The sequence below is a fragment of the Helianthus annuus genome, chromosome 3 (genome assembly GCF_002127325.2).
Source record: "Helianthus annuus cultivar XRQ/B chromosome 3, HanXRQr2.0-SUNRISE, whole genome shotgun sequence".
Taxonomy (NCBI): Eukaryota; Viridiplantae; Streptophyta; class Magnoliopsida; order Asterales; family Asteraceae; genus Helianthus; species Helianthus annuus.
In genome coordinates this window covers 72,376,790-72,398,991 of record NC_035435.2, presented here as the reverse complement: position 1 = coordinate 72,398,991, position 22,202 = coordinate 72,376,790, and positions in this window count along the sequence as shown.

Below are 22,202 nucleotides of genomic sequence, written 5' to 3'. Positions count from 1 at the left end.
AATTCGCAATTACAATTAATGCGCCTGCTGTACTTTCACCACGCCCCCGTGCTCACTGGACACGGCCCCGTGGTGGGCAATAGAAGCTTCTACAGGTTTGTCTTTTCTGATGCTTCTTGGGCACGACCCCGTGCTGGCTGAGCACGGGGCGTGTTCAGGCTTCTGTTTTCTCTTCTTTGCTTGGGAGGATGCCGTTGAGGGTTCGGGCAGTCTACTTTTGTTCCTTTTCTTGTATTTATGTTAGAATTAGCTGTCTTTTTTGCTTCTTTTGTGAATTTGAGCTCATTTCATCCTGAAAATACAAAAGGAAGACAAAAACACTCTTTTTCCAACATTAGTACTTAAAAAGGGTTAGTTTTATGCCTTATTTGATGTAATTTATATGTTGCATTTTACACACATCAGTTACCTACACCAAAGAACTGTATTTGTAGTTCTCTCCTTCATGTGATCGCTCATGATTTCCTCGAAAATTTCTAAGTACTTGTTTCATTCTAAGAAACAAAGTACAGAATGTAAGTGACAGTTTTAGACGATTACTAAAAATGCCACTTTAAATCCTTGGTTAGATAACTAAGGATATTCTTCGATCTCATACCCATATCATTACATTCTAGTTTTTATAACAACATACATAGTATATGTTTTTCATAACACAACCTTCATGATTTCAACATATTTCATATAGTTTGAAAACAATTTTTACACCGTATATTTACTTAATATATCAAGTGCATGATTTCAAAAGCATCATCCATGTTTTCAAAAACCTTATACATAATTTCAAAATTCATCACGCATGATTTTAAAACATTTTATAAACATATTTACCTAATACATTTACCGTATGATTTGAAAAGTATTACGTAAGGTTTCAAAAAACATTAAACGCATTTCTGAAGAACCCCATGCATAGTTTTCCAAAAACTTTCTGCTCATATGTTGATTTAACATACGTAGTACTCAACCTCCCAATTCTGCTTCATATGTCGCCTTGGCATATCTAGCACCTTAACTTCATGAGCATTCTACCTCGTGTGTCGACTTAAGCACGTCTAGTGCAAGATTTTGAAGCATCTCCTGCTATTCGAATTCTAAAATCCATATAGGATCTTCTTATCTTCATAATTAGATCCTTGTGGATGATTATCACTCAAATCGGAGCCCTTAATTGCATTATTTGTATGCCTTAATACGTACATTACAATTCAATAAGGACAAAGCCGAATTCCAATTAAGATCTTCCTATCTTCATAGTTAGATTCTTGAAGATGATTAAAGTGCCAAATGAAATCCACGGATTGGATTCCTGGTGTGCTTTAATACCCGTGTCCAAAATGATAACAAATTGAAGATCAAGTTAAACAATTGTGTCATTATGTGTTTTATGTATTGTATTTTTGTGTGATCTGAATTTTCGTTATCCAAATCCTCGTAGAATCTTCCATATCTTCATATGAGGGATTCATAGTAGGATATCCAAAGGTACTACCTTAAATCCTTAATGGGCTTATACGTAATAGTTTCCCTTGGATTATATAGTACCATTCCATAATTCAAAAGAGACCCCTTGGGTGGTTTATTTAAAAAGATTGATTCAAAAATCTGGTTAGGAATGGCATGTGATGATATAGCTGAAAAGACTCCTTGGTGGTCTATTTAAAGAGATCATTTATTGATTTAATTAAAAGGATCCCATGGTGGCCTAGTCACACTTATCACAAGTTTGTTCATTCGGTTTTTTTCCCTTACACATTATCAAATGCACTGTGTGGACTATGCAAGGAATTACGTAATTATGGATGAATACATAATTATGAAATTCAGTGCACGAAAATCACAGTAAGATTTATCATGTGTAAGAACCGATAGTGACAACAATAACAAAATGTGAACAATGTAATGGAGGCACGGTGGACGCACCAATGGCGCTTCATATACTTGTATATAAGTGTCCTTATTACATTGCAAACATGATGTTATTTAAAGTTACTAGAAGTTCAGAACCCTAACCAATGTTGTTTTATCTTTTCGACTTCTTGTTTCGAGCTCTCACAAGTTTCCTCTAATTAAATTTCAGGACAAAATTTCCTGAAGTAGGGGAGAATGTGAAATCTGTGTCTCTACGACCATCAAACAAATACCAAATCAATGAAATATTGTGTTTCATACTTGTTCTATTTTGAGCTCTAAATCGCTTCCTGGAAAGTTATACGTGAACTGATGCGTAAACGTAATCAGTTTAACACAACAAACACTCTGGGATAGTGACATAGGCTTAACATACCTTAGATAACCTTTGCATAACTTAGAAATAAGTTTTGGATGGTTTGGTGTGTCGAAATCAAGTTTGTTCGATCGCAGGGACTATTTGCGTCAAACTATGAAACTATACTGATTCGTCTAGTAACGCACATTCCGGAACTTGATCATAAGTTAAACATGCCCTAAATATCCTTTATATAGCTTAGAAATAGGCTTTGAGGTGTTTTGGTGCGCAAAAATAAACTTATTGATCAATAGGGACTAAAAGCGTCAAAAAGTGCATAAGTTTGCATTTTCGCGCATATCTTACGTTCTGAATATATCCGGACATCCAAAAATTTATGTAATCAGTAAAATATTTTATTTTAGTGATTGGCATGATAAAATTCCATTCGTCACTTAATTTGGATCGTTTTTGCGTCCGTTACGATTTCCGTCGTAATTAACTGAATAACGCAACCGTACTGTGACAACTCGAACTTTAGACTTGCTCTGTGTAACGATACGTGTTTATGTGAACCTTATTTGATTGAATGAATGTTACATGTTACGGTTAAATGTTTAAATGTTGCGTTATTGGACCACAACGCTACACCCGATCCATAAATCAATTGGGCTTTACTATCGTTTGCAAACCCACTCGGTCCATGTAAGGGACTCGAGATCACAAGCCGGCCCAAGTGAGGTTTCGGCCCACCCTCACCTCACACGTATATGTACATACACACATCTTAGGGTTTTAGTTTTACAATCTTTGCAACACACACTCAAGCTCTCTTGTTCCCTCTCGTTGCTTGGAACCCGACGGCACAAGACCATCCGATCCTCCTCTTGTTCGGATCACCCTTCTTCACTCGTAATCGGTTAGTATGTTTGTTTGGTTGTGTGTTATGAATGTTATGTTTTTATGATTACCATGTTAGATGATCCTATCATGTATGAACTAGGGAATTATGCTAGTTATGTTGAATGCATAGTATTCGGAATCGAAGGCCACTGTTATTGTTATTGTTTTATTTGAATACAAGTTGAATAACCGGCTATAAATTGATAAGGGATTTAGACTTAAGTTGCATGATAATTGGTAATCTTTGTAATCACATAGATCCGATTATATATTCTGTGTATTGGAATATTGATGTTCTTGAGATGAACACGTTTGATTTCTGGGTAAACTGTTAATTGATCTGAATTGTGAAACTGCCTAAAGTGTTTGCTGAAATTGCGGATTTGATGGTTACAAGAATTATGGAAACCAGTTACACACATGGTTGCGACTCGCTATCACTCATTGCGAGTCGGTACCCCACTCGAGACCACAACAGCACAAGCCGGAACCATGGTTGCGAGTCCCGTTGCGACTCGTAACCAGACCATGATGAGTCGAGATCACCAGTTGCGACTCGCAACCTCCTGTTGTGACTCGTAATCTCCGGCTGTGACTCGTAACCCGGCCATGATGAACCGAGACCACCGGTTGCGACTCGAGATCGCTGGTTGCGACTCGAGACCTTCTTTGCACGTACACTGTTTTGGGCCTACACTGTCACGGGCCCAATCCTATGACTGTTATGTTGTTGGACTTGTTTACATAGTTGCTTATTGGACTGCTCATGTTAATTGGGCCGACTACTTGGACTCGTTACTTGATATGAACTGCTGATACGTTTATGAGAATTGCCATGATCATACTCGATACCATACGTGATACAAACGTGCTATATACGAACCTGACTTGCATAATAACCATGATAGGACGTGGTTGACCATTTACTTGCTACCTGTACTCTTTTGTGTATCTGCCGAGCAAACCAAGGTGAGTTCACACAGCCAAGGCATGGGATTCCCGGGTTGGGAATTGGGTTGGATATATTATTGTTAACAGAGTTACTCGTACTTACGCATTCTCTAGACTATAGACCATCGTCCTCAGGTTAGTCAGGACACGTTACGTAAAGCCTACGTAACCCAGATTATTTGCCATTTGTCTCCCGGGTCGGGAGGACACGTTACGTAAAGCCTACGTAACCCAATACCATCCACTGGCTTCCAGGTCGGAAGGCCACGCTGCGTAAAGCCTACGTAGCCCCCACGCGTACCACTGTCCTCGGGGAAGGGCACGTCACGTAAAGCCTACGTGACCCTGTACGTATCCCTGATCTCGGTAAAGAAGAACACATGGTCGGAAGTTAGTCTAGTAAGTACCGTTAATGAGAAGCCCTCATTAGCCAGGATAAACATGGGAAGCCCCCACCAGTTTTATGAACACAAGGTTAGGGAAGCCCCCACCTTTAGTACACACTAGTATGGGAAGCCCCCACTAGCTATACTTATGCATTATGTTATGAACTTACTTCCTGTGAACTCGCTCAACTAGTTTGTTGATTATTTGCTGCATGCCTTGCAGGGCCTTAGGTACATTATGGAGCTTGCACAAGGAGGAGCAGGTCGTTGTGGGATACGGATCATGAACTTTATTTGAACTTATAACTCGTATAATTATTTTGAGATTACATACTATGCTTCCGCTATTTAAACGATGTTTGGTTTTGGAACATCAATCATGTCATGATGATTTACATTGATTACTTTTATTATTAAATGCTATGTTTGATATGATTGATGGCTTGATCCTGGTCAGTCACGCTCCCAAGCGGTGGCACTCCGCGGGTGGATTTTGGGGGTGTGACAGATTGGTATCAGAGCCAGGTTTTAGAGAACTTGGTTTTAATATGGGAAAACGTTTTTATTAAAACCGGACTATAACCAGAACAGTGCTCTCAACGATCCACAACGACGCTTCGCTCCACGTGCAAGACTCGACATTCTAGGTAATAAGGTTATGTTTATTGCCTGTTTACTAGAACTGCTTAGAACTTCGCTCGCATTACGTTTAGATACACATGATACTATAGCATGAGAATCCCTACGTGCTTACACTTTTCTGTCATCGCCCTACTCGCGAACCATTCTTACGTATGCTACTTGTTACAATGAAGATCATGTCTGGAAGAATCAACATGACACAAGCCCAGCTAGAGGCTCTCGTTCAAGCTCAAGTTGCTGCGGCAGTTGCAGCAGCTCAAGCAGGTAGTATATCCTGCAGTATAGGCACACACTAGGATCTTTAGATCCTACATTAACTCTCGTATTTAACTTCGTCCTATTCGTACACAATAGGTCAACCAGCGCAGCAAGTTTGCACTTTTAAGAACTTCATGGACTGTCGTCCAAACTCTTTCAGTGGCACAGAGGGGGCAGTGGGACTCCTCCATTGGTTTGAAAAGCTAGAATCAGTATTCGAAATGTGCGAGTGCCCTGAGGCTTGCAAGGTCAAGTTTGCCACCGGCACTTTGGAAGGGATAGCACTGACTTGGTGGAACGCCCAAGTCCAGATCTTAGGGTTGGCAGCTGCTAACGCCACCCCATGGAACGATTTCAAGGAACTCATCAAGCGTGAGTATTGCACACGTGAAGATATTCACAAGCTGGAAGACGAGCTGTATAACCTGAAAATGGTTGGATCAGAAATCGAAGCGTATACTAAACGGTCGAATGAGCTGGCCGTTCTGTGTCCTACTATGGTGGACCCTCCATACAAGCGCATTGAGTTGTATCTCAAGGGATTGGCGCCAGAAATTCAGAGCCACGTGACGTCGGCTAACCTCGAAAACATCCAGGAAATCCAACGCCTCGCTCACCGTATCACCGATCAGGCAGTGGACCAGAATAAACTGCCCAAGCGTGTTAATGCTACTGCTAATGTCACCACCTCGGTTACTCCTGCTACATCTGGTGACAGTAAAAGAAAGTGGGATGGAGATTCCAGCAGAGGCTCAGCATCCGTTCAGTCTCAAGCTCAGCAACAGAAGACTGACCATTACCAGAGTCCTAGCCAGCAATCCTCTGGTAGTCACAGGCAGAGGAGATATCAGGGTAGTCAACCTAGGTGCCACAACTGCAACAGGCATCACCACGGCCCGTGTAACAAGGGTCGTTGTCAAAGATGCCTCAAGATGGGTCACGAGGCCAAAGACTGTAGGAGCCTTCGTCCTGCGAACCAAAATCAGCAGCAGCCTCACGCTCAGCCTAACCAACAACAGGGCAACAAGGGATGCTACAATTGTGGTGCTGAAGGCCACATCAAGAGACACTGCCCACAGCTCAACAGGAACCAGAACAACAACAACAACAATCAGGGCAATGGCAACAACAACAATGGGGGAAACAACAACGGCAACGAGGCAAGGGGCCGTGCATTCGTACTAGGTCGAGGCGACGCAGTGAACGATCCCAACGTTGTTATGGGTAAGTTTCTCCTCGACAATATTTATGTTACTGTTTTGTTTGATTCGGGTGCGGATACAAGCTATATGTCTGTGAAAATGTGTCAACTGCTAAAACGTGCACCAACACTTTTACCCACCAAACATGTAGTAGAGTTAGCTAACGGTAAAAGTCTAGAAGCCACGCACGTAGTTCAGGGTTGTAATCTTATCCTAGCTGGCCAAGCCTTCTCTATTGATCTCATTCCCATAGTTTTGGATAGTTTCGACGTCGTGATTGGGATGGATTGGTTATCCCAGCACCAGGCAGAAATCTTATGCAGCGAGAAGGTTATTCGCATTCCTCGTTCTGGTCAGGAACCTCTCGAAGTTCAAGGTGACAAGAGTGGTGCAGTGGTTGGCATCATCTCTTTCTTGAAGGCTCAGAAATGTTTACGAAAGGGGCACACTGCCATTCTGGCACTCGTTACAGACGCATCAGCAAAGGAAAAGAAATTGGAGGATATTCCAATTGTACGCGATTACCCTCAGGTGTTTCCTGAAGATTTACCTGGCTTACCGCCTCACCGTCAGGTCGAATTTCAGATCGAGCTCGCTCCAGGAGCAGCACCCATAGCTCGCGCGCCATATCGTCTAGCTCCATCAGAATTGGAGGAACTGTCAAAGCAACTGCAAGAACTCTTGGAAAAGGGTTTCATACGTCCAAGCTCTTCGCCTTGGGGAGCTCCAGTGCTTTTCGTGAAAAAGAAAGACGGTACGTTCAGGATGTGCATCGACTACCGTGAACTTAACAAGGTAACGGTGAAGAACCGTTATCCTCTTCCGCACATCGACGACTTATTTGACCAGTTGCAAAGGTCGTGCTACTATTCGAAGATAGACTTGAGGTCGGGATATCATCAGCTGAGAGTCCGGGATGAGGACGTCTCCAAGACTGCATTCAGAACTCGTTACGGTCACTACGAGTTTCTTGTCATGCCGTTTGGATTAACGAACGCGCCTGCTGTATTTATGGATCTTATGAACAGGGTGTGCAAACCCTATCTTGACAAGTTTGTCATTGTTTTCATCAACGACATTCTGATTTACTCCAAGGGTCAGGAAGAACACGAGCAGCATCTTCGCCTGATATTGGAACTCCTTCGAAAGGAACAGTTGTACGCCAAGCTTTCAAAATGCGACTTCTGGCTTCGTGAAGTCCACTTCTTAGGCCATGTAGTGAACAGGGATGGGATCCATGTCGATCCATCCAAGGTAGATTCGATCAGAAACTGGCCTGCACCGCGTACGCCAACGGAAATACGCCAATTCTTGGGTTTGGCAGGTTACTACAGACGGTTTATTAAAGACTTTTCGAAGATTGCTCAGCCGCTTACGCTACTGACACAGAAGGGTGTTACCTATCGCTGGGGAGAGCCCTAGGAGACTGCTTTTCAGCACCTAAAGGATAGACTTTGCAGTGCACCTATCCTCTCATTGCCAGAAGGCACAGACGACTTCGTGGTTTATTGTGATGCATCCATTCGGGGACTTGGATGTGTGTTAATGCAGCGCGACAAGGTTATCGCTTACGCCTCTCGTCAACTCAAGATTCATGAACGGAACTACACGACGCACGATTTAGAGCTGGGAGCTGTTGTTTTCGCGCTTAAGATATGGCGACACTACCTGTACGGTACCAGGTGCACGATTTACACCGATCACAGGAGTCTCGAGCATATTCTTAAGCAGAAGGATTTGAACATGCGTCAACGACGATGGGTCGAGTTACTTAACGACTACGAATGCGCCATCAAGTACCATCCAGGCAAAGCCAATGTTGTGGCTGATGCCCTCAGTCGGAAGGACACTCTACCACGGCGCGTGCGAGCGCTACAGCTTACGATTCAGTCTAGCCTCCCTGCACAGATACGAGATGCTCAGGTAGAAGCACTGAAGCCCGAAAACGTCAAGGCTGAAGCCTTACGCGGCTCACGGCAACAAATGGAACAAAAGGAAGACGGCGCCTACTATGTAACGGGCCGGATTTGGGTCCCTCTCTATGGCGGTTTACGCGAACTTGTAATGGATGAAGCTCACAAGTCTCGCTACTCGGTACATCCAGGGTCGGATAAAATGTACCACGATATCAGCGCTACATATTGGTGGCCTAGTATGAAGGCCCACATCGCTACGTACGTTGGAAAATGTTTGACCTGTGCGAGAGTCAAGGTTGAATATCAAAAACCAGCTGGTCTACTTCAGCAGCCTAAGATACCTCAGTGGAAATGGGAAGAAATTTCCATGGATTTCGTTACAGGCTTACCTAGATCCCAGCGTGGGAATGATACTATATGGGTGATCGTGGATCGACTCACCAAGTCTGCACACTTCCTACCTATAAAGGAAACGGATAAGTTCTCCACTCTCGCAGACGTCTATCTTAAAGAAGTTGTTTCGAGGCACGGGGTGCCCACGTCTATCATTTCGGATCGCGATGCACGATTCACATCAGAACTATGGCAAGCGATGCACAAATCTTTCGGCTCACGATTAGACATGAGCACAGCATACCACCCTCAGACGGATGGGCAGTCTGAGCGTACGATCCAAACGCTTGAAGACATGCTTCGGGCATGCGTTATCGATTTCGGCAACGGCTGGGAAAAGCATCTCCCTTTGGTGGAGTTCTCGTATAATAACAGTTATCACACCAGCATTCAAGCCGCTCCATTCGAGGCATTGTACGGGCGTAAATGCCGGTCACCCCTCTGCTGGGCAGAGGTGGGGGATAGTCAGATTATGGGTCCAGAGATTGTAGTGGACGCCACAGAAAAGATTGCACAGATACGACAACGCATGGCGGCAGCACGCAACCGTCAGAAAGCCTACGCGGACAAGCGTAGAAAGCCATTGGAATTTGAGGTCGGGGACCGGGTTTTATTGAAAGTCTCACCCTGGAAGGGTGTGGTTCGTTTTGGCAAACGGGGCAAACTAAATCCGCGGTACGTCGGACCATTCGAAATTATAGAAAAGATTGGCAAGGTAGCCTACAAGTTGAACCTACCAGCTGAACTCGGGGCAGTTCACAATGTTTTTCATGTATCGAACCTAAAGAAGTGCTTATCAGATGAAAACCTCATCATTCCTTTTAAGGAACTCACTATCGACGAGCGGTTGCAGTTCGTTGAGGAACCAGTTGAAATCACGGACCGGGATGTGAAGGTCCTCAAACACAAGAGAATCCCTCTTGTCCGAGTTCGTTGGAACTCCAAACGTGGTCCAGAGTACACCTGGGAACGCGAAGACAGGATGACAGAAAAGTACCCCCAGTTATTCGAAACCAATGCTACCACTACTGAGGCTGAAGCTACTACTTCGGAATTTCGGGACGAAATTCCAGATCAACGGGGGGAGGATGTGACACCCCAGGAAAACCAGTGAACGCTATAACTTACCTAGCTTCCTCAGTGAGTGCATATCAAATTTCGGGACGAAATTTCCAATTAGTTGGGGATATTGTGACAACTCGAACTTTAGACTTGCTCTGTATAACGATACGTGTTTATGTGAACCTTATTTGATTGAATGAATGTTACATGTTACGGTTAAATGTTTAAATGTTGCGTTATTGGACCACAACGCTACACCCGATCCATAAATCAATTGGGCTTTACTATCGTTTGCAAACCCACTCGGTCCATGTAAGGGACTCGAGATCACAAGCCGGCCCAAGTGAGGTTTCGGCCCACCCTCACCTCACACGTATATGTACATACACACATCTTAGGGTTTTAGTTTTACAATCTTTGCAACACACACTCAAGCTCTCTTGTTCCCTCTCGTTGCTTGGAACCCGACGGCACAAGACCATCCGATCCTCCTCTTGTTCGGATCACCCTTCTTCACTCGTAATCGGTTAGTATGTTTGTTTGGTTGTGTGTTATGAATGTTATGTTTTTATGATTACCATGTTAGATGATCCTATCATGTATGAACTAGGGAATTATGCTAGTTATGTTGAATGCATAGTATTCGGAATCGAAGGCCACTGTTATTGTTATTGTTTTATTTGAATACAAGTTGAATAACCGGCTATAAATTGATAAGGGATTTAGACTTAAGTTGCATGATAATTGGTAATCTTTGTAATCACATAGATCCGATTATATATTCTGTGTATTGGAATATTGATGTTCTTGAGATGAACACGTTTGATTTCTGGGTAAACTGTTAATTGATCTGAATTGTGAAACTGCCTAAAGTGTTTGCTGAAATTGCGGATTTGATGGTTACAAGAATTATGGAAACCAGTTACACACATGGTTGCGACTCGCTATCACTCATTGCGAGTCGGTACCCCACTCGAGACCACAACAGCACAAGCCGGAACCATGGTTGCGAGTCCCGTTGCGACTCGTAACCAGACCATGATGAGTCGAGATCACCAGTTGCGACTCGCAACCTCCTGTTGCGACTCGTAATCTCCGGCTGTGACTCGTAACCGGGCCATGATGAACCGAGACCACCGGTTGCGACTCGAGATCGCTGGTTGCGACTCGAGACCTTCTTTGCACGTACACTGTTTTGGGCCTACACTGTCACGGGCCCAATCCTATGACTGTTATGTTGTTGGACTTGTTTACATAGTTGCTTATTGGACTGCTCATGTTAATTGGGCCGACTACTTGGACTCGTTACTTGATATGAACTGCTGATACGTTTATGAGAATTGCCATGATCATACTCGATACCATACGTGATACAAACGTGCTATATACGAACCTGACTTGCATAATAACCATGATAGGACGTGGTTGACCATTTACTTGCTACCTGTACTCTTTTGTGTATCTGCCGAGCAAACCAAGGTGAGTTCACACAGCCAAGGCATGGGATTCCCGGGTTGGGAATTGGGTTGGATATGTTATTGTTAACAGAGTTACTCGTACTTACGCATTCTCTAGACTATAGACCATCGTCCTCAGGTTAGTCAGGACACGTTACGTAAAGCCTACGTAACCCAGATTATTTGCCATTTGTCTCCCGGGTCGGGAGGACACGTTACGTAAAGCCTACGTAACCCAATACCATCCACTGGCTTCCAGGTCGGAAGGCCACGCTGCGTAAAGCCTACGTAGCCCCCACGCGTACCACTGTCCTCGGGGAAGGGCACGTCACGTAAAGCCTACGTGACCCTGTACGTATCCCTGTTCTCGGTAAAGAAGAACACATGGTCGGAAGTTAGTCTAGTAAGTACCGTTAATGAGAAGCCCTCATTAGCCAGGATAAACATGGGAAGCCCCCACCAGTTTTATGAACACAAGGTTAGGGAAGCCCCCACCTTTAGTACACACTAGTATGGGAAGCCCCCACTAGCTATACTTATGCATTATGTTATGAACTTACTTCCTGTGAACTCGCTCAACTAGTTTGTTGATTATTTGCTGCATGCCTTGCAGGGCCTTAGGTACATTATGGAGCTTGCACAAGGAGGAGCAGGTCGTTGTGGGATACGGATCATGAACTTTATTTGAACTTATAACTCGTATAATTATTTTGAGATTACATACTATGCTTCCGCTATTTAAACGATGTTTGGTTTTGGAACATCAATCATGTCATGATGATTTACATTGATTACTTTTATTATTAAATGCTATGTTTGATATGATTGATGGCTTGATCCTGGTCAGTCACGCTCCCAAGCGGTGGCACTCCGCGGGTGGATTTTGGGGGTGTGACACGTACGACCAAACGAACCGACATCCGAGATATTTTTGAGCATATTTTAAGTTCCCTATACTTTAATAACTTCATTTTAGAGCCTTGAAATAGGGTTAACGGGGCTTAAACATGTCAAAAATGCATCGAAAACCAAGTTTTAGGCCTGCAGGGTTAAACTTGTAATCCTGCCAAACTTGCTAGGTGGGGGGCGTAAGCCCAGGCCTATTCTTACGCGGCCCGCGTCAGATCTTCAGCACAGAAACATTGAGTCTGGTCTTTGAGCCTGTTTTGATGGTTTTTAACCCCTGATTTTGGATGCTATGGGCTGGATTTTGATGGTTTTTATATACCCCTTGTATTTTAAAACCTTGTGCCCACATGTATGGCCAAGATCGAAGCACGATTTGCGAGAAACGATCCTAACGGTTGTGGCAATTCTATAAATACCCAAGCCTTTCATTCTTGCACCTCACACTTGATCTGAATAACTCTAAGTTGAATTTCTAAAACTTCATACCTGAGTGTTTTGGATGAAGATCTCCCTAGCTTGGACCCTTTGTAAGCTTCTTTCATGCTTTTATTGCTTTTTAAGCGTGAAAGTCAAATAATGTTTGACTTTCTGCCTTGAACAGTCTTTGGTCAACACAAAGTTCGTTTGAACTTTGCAACATGAACGTAATCACGATGGTTATTGTAACACCCCGTGTTTTCAAATGTCAAAGTCAAAGTCAAAGTCCAAGTCAAGTTTGACTTCTTTGACTGTAGTTAGTCTATTTATGTTTTATTATTTGTATTATGTGGAGTAAGTGTTGTTAATCAGAGAAATCGAAGTAATCGAATGTTTAATCGACGCGAAATGATTTACGACTGTGAATAGTAGGAAGTAACAATGCGATAAAGTCAATCAATCAATAATCAAGCTAATCGAATCATCAATCGAACTCGAAACTCGAAGTATGCGAATTTGGTGTTATATTACATGTGTGTGTGCCTTACGTGTTATCTGTGCGTGCTTACTTTATGTTATGTGTGGTGATCAATCGAATCGAAACTCGAAACTCAATCGAAATCGAATTATGATGAATGGTAGCGAAAGGATAGTGTGGAATATAGATGCTTGTATGTAGATATAGTGGTTGGGATTAAAAGTAATTTTAATAGGAAACTCTATCGTACTCGTGTCGTCTTCAATCGAAATCGAAATATCAGAAATCGTCGCACCGAACGCTCAACGCAGGCTGTTGATCGATCAGGCTCCTAGCCGATCGAACAGCCCCACCGATCGGACGGACTGTCCGATTGAGCAGGTTGTCCGATTGGGATGCCTGGCCGATCGGCCAGCCCTTTCCCCATTTGGAAGCCTATAAATAGGCCTGTCATTGTCATTCTTTCCACTTTTGGAAACCCTCTGACCGACCAGCTCGTGCTCCTCCTCTTTTCTCAAATTTCTCTCGATCCGGGTAAGATTTCATCCTAAATCTTGTACTTTCTTGATCAATACACACTCCTACAGCTTTCTATCTTTCAAATCTTGATTTCTAACCGTGAAATCATCAAGATCTAGGTGTTCTAGGATGATGTCATCATGGTGTTCTTCAAGAACTTCATGTTTTGGCCTCAATCCACCAAGAATCACTTGGATCTAGCCGATTTCCACATAAACAAACTAAGATCTATCACAGATCTGAACATTTACATGGTGTGAAGGATTGAAAGAAGGATTTCCCAATTTCTTTCAACTCTTTTACACTCAATGCCTTCAAATCGGTAGAAACGGAGCTTGAGCCAACTCACTAGTCATTCTAATGGTTGTGTGGTTCAAGATTCGGATTCTATCTACGAGGTTCACCGATTTCGGGTTAAACGTTAAACTACCGTTCCGAACCGTTCACCGGCCGGACTTGGGTGATTCCTGTCCGAGCAGGGGAAACAAGTAAGGAACGAAGGTGTCATGGTTCAACTCGTTGCCAAAATACCTCGATATAACGTCAAACAATCAGAACAGCCAAGTGTTAGATGAACAGGCCGACCAGGTCAGGATGCTGACCGATCGAACAGGCTGTTCGAACGAACAGCCCAACCGACCGGACATGTCAGCCGATCGACCAGGCCAGCCGATCGGCTAGCATATGGCCCCACACTTTGACAATTTCATGAAGTACGGTATTGAACGAAGTAATGTTCGATCGAACGACTGTTTGTCAACATTACTCCTCGGATCATGAGATACTATGCTTCAACCCTTAATCGATTTTCAACTCGTTCAACGTATTGGAGTGCCACCCGATCGAAAATGTTGTCCGATCAGGTGACATCCTACTGAGAACCCACAACCAGAAGTGTCTAACCGATCGGTTAAGCAGGCCGATCAAACAGACCGTTCGATCGATCGACCTGAAAGATAAGAAGACTTCGATGTTCTCAAATACTACAACGAAAACTTCGAAAGGACAAGCCATCATACACACACACACATCCTACTCAAAGGAAGAAACAATCCACTCGAACAGACTAGCCGATCGAGCCTACCGGCCGATCGAACAAGCTGTCCGAACGGACTGTCCAACCGACCGAACAACCCGTTCGATCGAACCTGCTGTTCGATGGACCAGGCTGTTCGACCCATCATCACTAGTTTCCATTCTATGTGTTACTCATCGTTATGCTATCAAACTATTCAGGCTAACCCTACTCCCAATCGCTCCCTTCAATCCATCAATCAATCGCTGTGAGTATACTCGAACCCTTTTTGCTTTAGCACTTTTGGGTGTTACATACGTTACTTATCAAAATCACAATCGAACACACTACTCAAATTATTTGAACGCTAACCGATTCGCATGTATTACGTGAAAAAATGAATGCTTGTTGTTATGTTTCACGTGGAATGTTGTCTACCTGCCTTAACGACGTAGTACTATAGTTTGGACTCAGCACCCGTTCACATGGGGTTGTTAAGGACAATTACTTGCATGGATTACGGTGGTAATCATGTATTGCGAACTGTCTCAGACAGTCAACCCGCAGTCACTGGTATCGATAGATCCCTGTCGATAATTAACATGCTTCGTTTTCCTCTGGGTACGTGCTGGTTATGCGTAAACTATTTCGAACTCTATATGCTATTATCAAACTTGTATGCTCACCTTTACATTTTATGTATTGACTGTATTTTAACGTATGTGACATGTGTTTAAGATGTTTGTTTGCTAGGAAAGCGAGGCTAGAATAAAGCTCTAGAGCCCCCCCAACAAATAGTTGTCTGAAGTCAACAGAATAGGGGTCTTTAGAACAAACAAACAATCTTTATTTATTTATTTATTTTTATTTAAATCTGAGTTGTCGGAACAGAGTATTTGACTAGATGTTTATCTGTAATAACTTGTTTTATTATTTGGGATACGGTATGGGACGTATTATTTAAACTAAATAGTAATGATAGTTGTTGTGGAAACTTCTGGACAATCTGTTTCGCTCAGTGCCATGCCCCGATGATTCCGCCATCGGTTGGGGTGTGACAGATTGGTATCAGAGCCATAACTATAGGGAATTAGGCTAGACACGACCTAGTCCGGATCGCTGTCTTAGAGACCTAGACTATAGTTAGGAACCAACAGACCAAGTCTAGGTGCTATAACCAGTTACCCTTCACTATCACTACACTCGAATTTTCAAATAGAATCAAGCGATTTAGTCAGGATTAGGTGTGAAAACCGCAAACTCCCGGCTAAATTGCTTGACTAATGCTGATTTTATCACTTTATCCATGATTTCCCCATTATTTTCAATAACAAACGAGGAGAATTATACCAAATCAGGAGTGAAATTCATATTTTGATGAATAATCTCCTCAAATTTTACTAAAACAAGGAAGAAGTTGCTAATCTAGGGGTGAAACCCTAACCTTGACAGCTTATTCCGGATTTTTATTTCTCTCACCATAGCCTCGACGGACTCCAACGACCTGAACTCACGAGTATGACCTAGGGAATGCGTGTTGAATGCCCAAGAATCGAGGCAGAAACACGAACCTGAAAGTCGAAAGTGACGACAAGTCTATTGTGAATAGTCGAATCGCTTTGGGTAGTCGATGTCTAGTAGCCGCAGACAATCCATTTCTCGATTTTATATGTTTCTGAGTCAGCAGTTGTCACTCTGATAACCTGCCGTTTTATGTGTTTTACGTGTACTTATCTGCTTATATGTTTAAATTTTCGGAGCTTTACTCGATTTTTGCTATCACTTCGATCGACACGCACAACTCGTATTGCATTACTATCTCAACCCGCTAACAAATCGCTGTGAATCTAGACGAAGATTGGTTATGATATACGTTTATACTATACCCGACTTGCTATACGAACATGCTACACTACTCGATACGCTATACGAATATACTATACTACTCGATATGCTATACGAACGACACGCGAGCTTTGAATGATAGGATCTTGAGGCAGTCAGAATACTCTGTGTGCTTATAGGAGAACTACGTGCTTAGTTGTCTCTGTGATTAAATCGGAATGTGCTTCTGTGTTTCTGTGCTCTACGTGCCTACGTGCTTATGTGTTTCTGTGATTACGTGAATTTGTGATTATATGCCTATGAGTTTATGTGATGTATGTTTCGACGTGTTTCTAAGCTTTAGTAAGTAGTAGACGTGTGAGGTGAGATTCGATTTGTTGTGTCCGAGACCAACGACAATGTCTGTTGTAGACCATGTCGTCATCTGGACACCGAACCCCACTTACCCGCCAAGAGAAGAGAGACAAGCGTCTTGCTGCTATCATTGCCAAAAGCGTGGCAAAAGCTGTGAGCGAGGTGTATGAAAACGTCAGCAAATCGTCTGAGGACTCGCGAACCGAAGCTCCTAAAGATGCTAACAAGACTGTTTTTAGCTTCAAACAGTTCAAGGCATGCGGACCAAAAGAGTTTACCGGAGAAGATGGCCCTACCGCCATGTTTCAATGGTTTGATTCGGTTGAAGTCACTCTGCGCCAAAGCGGCTGTCCTGAAAATCTCCGTACCCTAAATGCAACTGGTGTCTTCCAGTCCCGAACTCTAGACTGGTGGACGGCCGAACGAAACAAACGCGGGAATGATGCAGCTTATGAGCTGACTTGGGAAGAGCTGAAGGCCGTTATGATGGATGAATTCTGCCCTCCCCATGAACGCCAAAAGCTGGAGGACGAGTTTTGGAACATCAAGCAGAAGGACGGAGACAACGCTGCTTTAACTGCTCGCTTCAAGAAGCTTAGCATCATCTGTCCCGATCAAGTCAAGACGCAAGATATGGCCATCAAGAAGTACATTCGAGCTCTACCTGATTGTGTTGCCGACTTTGTTCATGCCGCCAAGACAACATCAATTGAAGAGACTTACTTGCTTGCCACCGAGATCAATGACAAGCGGGTAAAAGCTGGTTTCTGGGATAAGCCATCCAAGTTTCTGCATCAAGCTACCACTGCACCAACCACCGACTCCATTGCTCAACCCTCCAAGTCATCATGCCGAAAGAAGAAGCACAACAACAGCTCCAGCAACAAGAACTGTGCTGTCACAACAACTGTTGCTCCTCTACAAGCCGTACCGGCTCAACAACAGTCTCATCATCGACCAGCTCCAGTGACCAATGCACCGCCAGCGAAGCGTGCTTACACAGGTCCCCACCCGCTCTGCCCGACATGCTCGTATCATTATCCGGTGGGAATCGCCTGTCGCTTCTGCACTACTGCAACCTCTACGGTCATTTCACTGCGAACTGTCGCTATGGTCCCCGTCAAGTCCCAGTTCAAGCCACTGCTCAACAAGCTCTACTCCCACCCCCTCAAGGCCAACACGCAGCTCAAGCACCCGCGGTCAATGCTCGAGTCTGCTTTGCATGTGGTGACCCCAACCATTTTGCAAACATGTGCCCGAACTGGGTGGTGAAACAAGAGCCCCAACAGTAGCAGCAGCAACCGCCTCAGCAGCAGCAGCAAGCAGCCCGTGCCAGAACCTTCAACATCAACGCTCGTCAAGCCCAGGCTGACAACAACGTGGTTAATGGTACGTTCCTTGTGAATGGTATTTATGCATCGTGTTTGTTTGATCCTGGAGCCGATAACTACTTTGTGTCGTTTGAATTCGAGAAGCTCCTTAGTCGTAAGCGTTCTTATCTTCCCTCGTCATTCGAAGTCGAAGTCGCTACTGGATGAACCGTCGCCATTAATTCTGTTCTCCGTGATCGTACTCTCGAGCTCAACAATCATATCTTCCCTATCGACCTTATCCCCATGCAACTCAGAAGTTTCGACGTCATAGTAGGCATGGACTTTCTTCGCGAAAACCATGCTGAGGTTGTGTGTTTTGAGAAGATGATTCGATTCTCGCTTGCAAATGGTGACCTATTGTGTGTATACGGTGAAACAGCTTCGAAAGGTCTCAAACTCATGTCATGCATCCAAGCTAACAAGTATCTCCGCAAGGAATACAGAGCTTTCTTGGCCAACATTGTAGTAGCAGAGAAGGAAAAGAAAAAGAAGGCCGAAGTCAAAGATGTTCCAGTGGTTCGTGAATTTCCTCAGGTATTCCCTGATGATCTTCCTGGACTAACGCCAAGTCGTGATATCGACTTTCGTATCGACCTCATTCCTGGATCTAACCCTGTTGCCAAAGCCCCTTATCGACTCGCGCCATCCGAAATGAGGGAACTTTCGAACTAACTCCAGGAGTTACTTGAAAAAGGTTTTTTTCCCCCGAGCACCTCTCCTTGGGGCGCACTAGTCCTTTTCGTCAAAAAGAAGGATGGGTTGTTCAGGATGTGCATCGACTATCGGGAGTTGAATAAGTTAACCATCAAGAACCATTACCCTCTACCTCGAATCGACGATCTGTTTGATCAGCTACAAGGTGCCTCATGTTTCTCGAAGATCGATCTACGTTCAGGATATCATCAGTTGCGCATACAAGAGGAAGATATACCCAAAACAGCCTTTCGAACTCGATACGGCCATTATGAGTTCGTTGTTATACCTTTTGGTCTAACCAACGCACCCGCGGTTTTTATGGATCTAATGAATCACGTGTGTAAGCCCTATCTTGACCGTTTCGTCATCGTGTTCATCGTCGATTTCTTGATCTATTCCAAGTCGAAAGCCAAACACGCGCAACATCTACGTTTGGTTCTCGAGCTACTCCAGGGGAATCAACTCTACGCCAAGTTCTCCAAGTGCGAATTCTGGCTGGAGGAGGTTCAATTTCTGGGTCACATCGTTAATAGTCAAGGTATTCATGTCGATCCCACGGTCAATGCTCGAGTCTGCTTTGCATGTGGTGACCCTAACCATTTTGCAAACATGTGCCCGAACAGGGTGGTGAAACAAGAGCCCCAACAGCAGCAGCAGCAACCGCCTCAGCAGCAGCAGCAAGCAGCCCGTGCCAGAACCTTCAACATCAACGCTCGTCAAGCCCAGGCTGACAACAACGTGGTTAATGGTACGTTCCTTGTGAATGGTATTTATGCATCGTCTTTGTTTGATACTGGAGCCGATAACTACTTTGTGTCGTTTGAATTCGAGAAGCTCCTTAGTCGTAAGCGTTCTTATCTTCCCTCGTCATTCGAAGTCGAAGTCGCTACTGGATGAACCGTCACCGTTAATTCTGTTCTCCGTGATCGTACTCTCGAGCTCAACAATCATATCTTCCCTATCGACCTTATCCCCATGCAACTCGGAAGTTTCGACGTCATAGTAGGCATGGACTTTCTTCGCGAAAACCATGCTGAGGTTGTGTGTTTTGAGAAGATGATTCGATTCTCGCTTGCGAATGGTGACCTATTGTGTGTATACGGTGAAACAGCTTCGAAAGGTCTCAAACTCATGCCACGCATCCAAGCTAACAAGTATCTCCGCAAGGAATACAGAGCTTTCTTAGCCAACATTGTAGTAACAGAGAAGGAAAAGAAAAAGAAGGCCGAAGTCAAAGATGTTCCAGCGGTTCGTGAATTTCCTCAGGTATTCCCTGATGATCTTCCCGGACTACCGCCAAGTCGTGATATCGACTTTCGTATCGACCTCATTCCTGGAGCTAACCCTGTTGCCAAAGCCCCTTATCGACTCGCGCCATCCGAAATGAGGGAACTTTCGAACCAACTCCAGGAGTTACTTGAAAAAGGTTTTTTTCCCCCGAGCACCTCTCCTTGGGGCGCACTAGTCCTTTTCGTCAAAAAGAAGGATGGGTCGTTCAGGATGTGCATCGACTATCGGGAGTTGAATAAGTTAACCATCAAGAACCGTTACCCTCTACCTCGAATCAACGATCTGTTTGATCAGCTACAAGGTGCCTCATGTTTCTCGAAGATCGATCTACGTTCAGGATATCATCAGTTGCGCATACAAGAGGAAGATATACCCAAAACAGCCTTTCGAACTCGATACGGCCATTATGAATTCGTTGTTATACCTTTTGGTCTAACCAACGCACCCGCGGTTTTTATGGATGTAATGAATCGCGTGTGTAAGCCCTATCTTGACCGTTTCGTCATCGTGTTCATCGACGATGTCTTGATCTATTCCAATTCGAAAGCCAAACACGCGCAACATCTACGTTTGGTTCTCGAGCTACTCCAGGGGAATCAACTCTACGCCAAGTTCTCCAAGTGCGAATTCTGGCTGGAGGAGGTTCAATTTCTGGGTCACATCGTTAATAGTCAAGGTATTCATGTCGATCCCGCGAAGATTGAAGCAGTTAAGAGCTGGGTTACGCCTAAGAATCCGTCCGAAGTTCGTTCTTTTCTCGGACTAGCGGGCTATTATCAACGATTTATCGAAGGATTCTCTAAGATCGCTATGCCGCTTACCGCCCTTACGCATAAAGACAGGTCTTTTATTTGGGGAACTGAACAAGAATCTGCTTTTCAAACCCTCAAGCATATGCTTTGCAATGCTCCCATTCTCACATTGCCCGATGGAAACGACGATTTCATTGTCTATTGTGATGCTTCCAACCTTGGTCTTGGCTGTGTTCTCATGCAATGGGACAAGGTTATAGCTTACGCATCTCGTCAGCTCAAAATCCACGAGAAGAACCATCCAACCCACGATCTCGAGCTAGGCGCAGTTGTTTTTGCATTGAAGATTTGGAGACACTACCTGTATGGTACCAAGTGTACGATCTTCACCGATCACAGGAGTTTACAACACATCTTTAATCAGAAAGAACTTAACATGCGTCAACGCCGATGGGTAGAACTTCTTAACGATTACGACTGTGAGATTCGTTATCACCCAGGCAAGGCAAATGTTGTTGTCGACGCGCTCAGCAGACGGAGTTATTTGCTCAGTATTCACAATACCCAAGCCCAGCATAATCTCGAAACCCTCATCAACGAAGCCCAGTATGCTTGTTTCAACGAACGCACTTTGAAGAGAGAGAGGATTTATCACGATGGAGCTCAGCTTGTAAGCAAAGCGAATGGGATCTTCTATTATCTGGATCGAATTTGGATCCCTAAACGGTCCGATTTGCGAAAGATTATAATGGATGAAGCCCACAAATCCCGCTATTCTATTAATCCCGATGCCGACAAAATGTACCAGGACCTTCGTTACAAGTACTGGTGGCCGGGCATGAAACGGGATATTTCCCTCTATGTTGGAAGTTGCCTAACTTGTGCAAGAGTTAAGCCGAACATCAGCGACCTTCTGGCTTACTCGAACAACCTCCAATCCCCATATGGAAGTGGGAGAGTATAGTTATGGATTTCATAACCAAACTTCCGCCCACGCCATCAGGTCACGATAGCATTTGGGTTATAATAGATCGCCTGACCAAATCAGCCCACTATTTACCAATACGGGAAGACTACAAGGTAGAACGACTAGCCCGAATCTACACCGACGAGATCATTTGTAATCATGGTACGCCTCGTGACATCATTTCAGACCGTGACGCTCGGTTTACTTC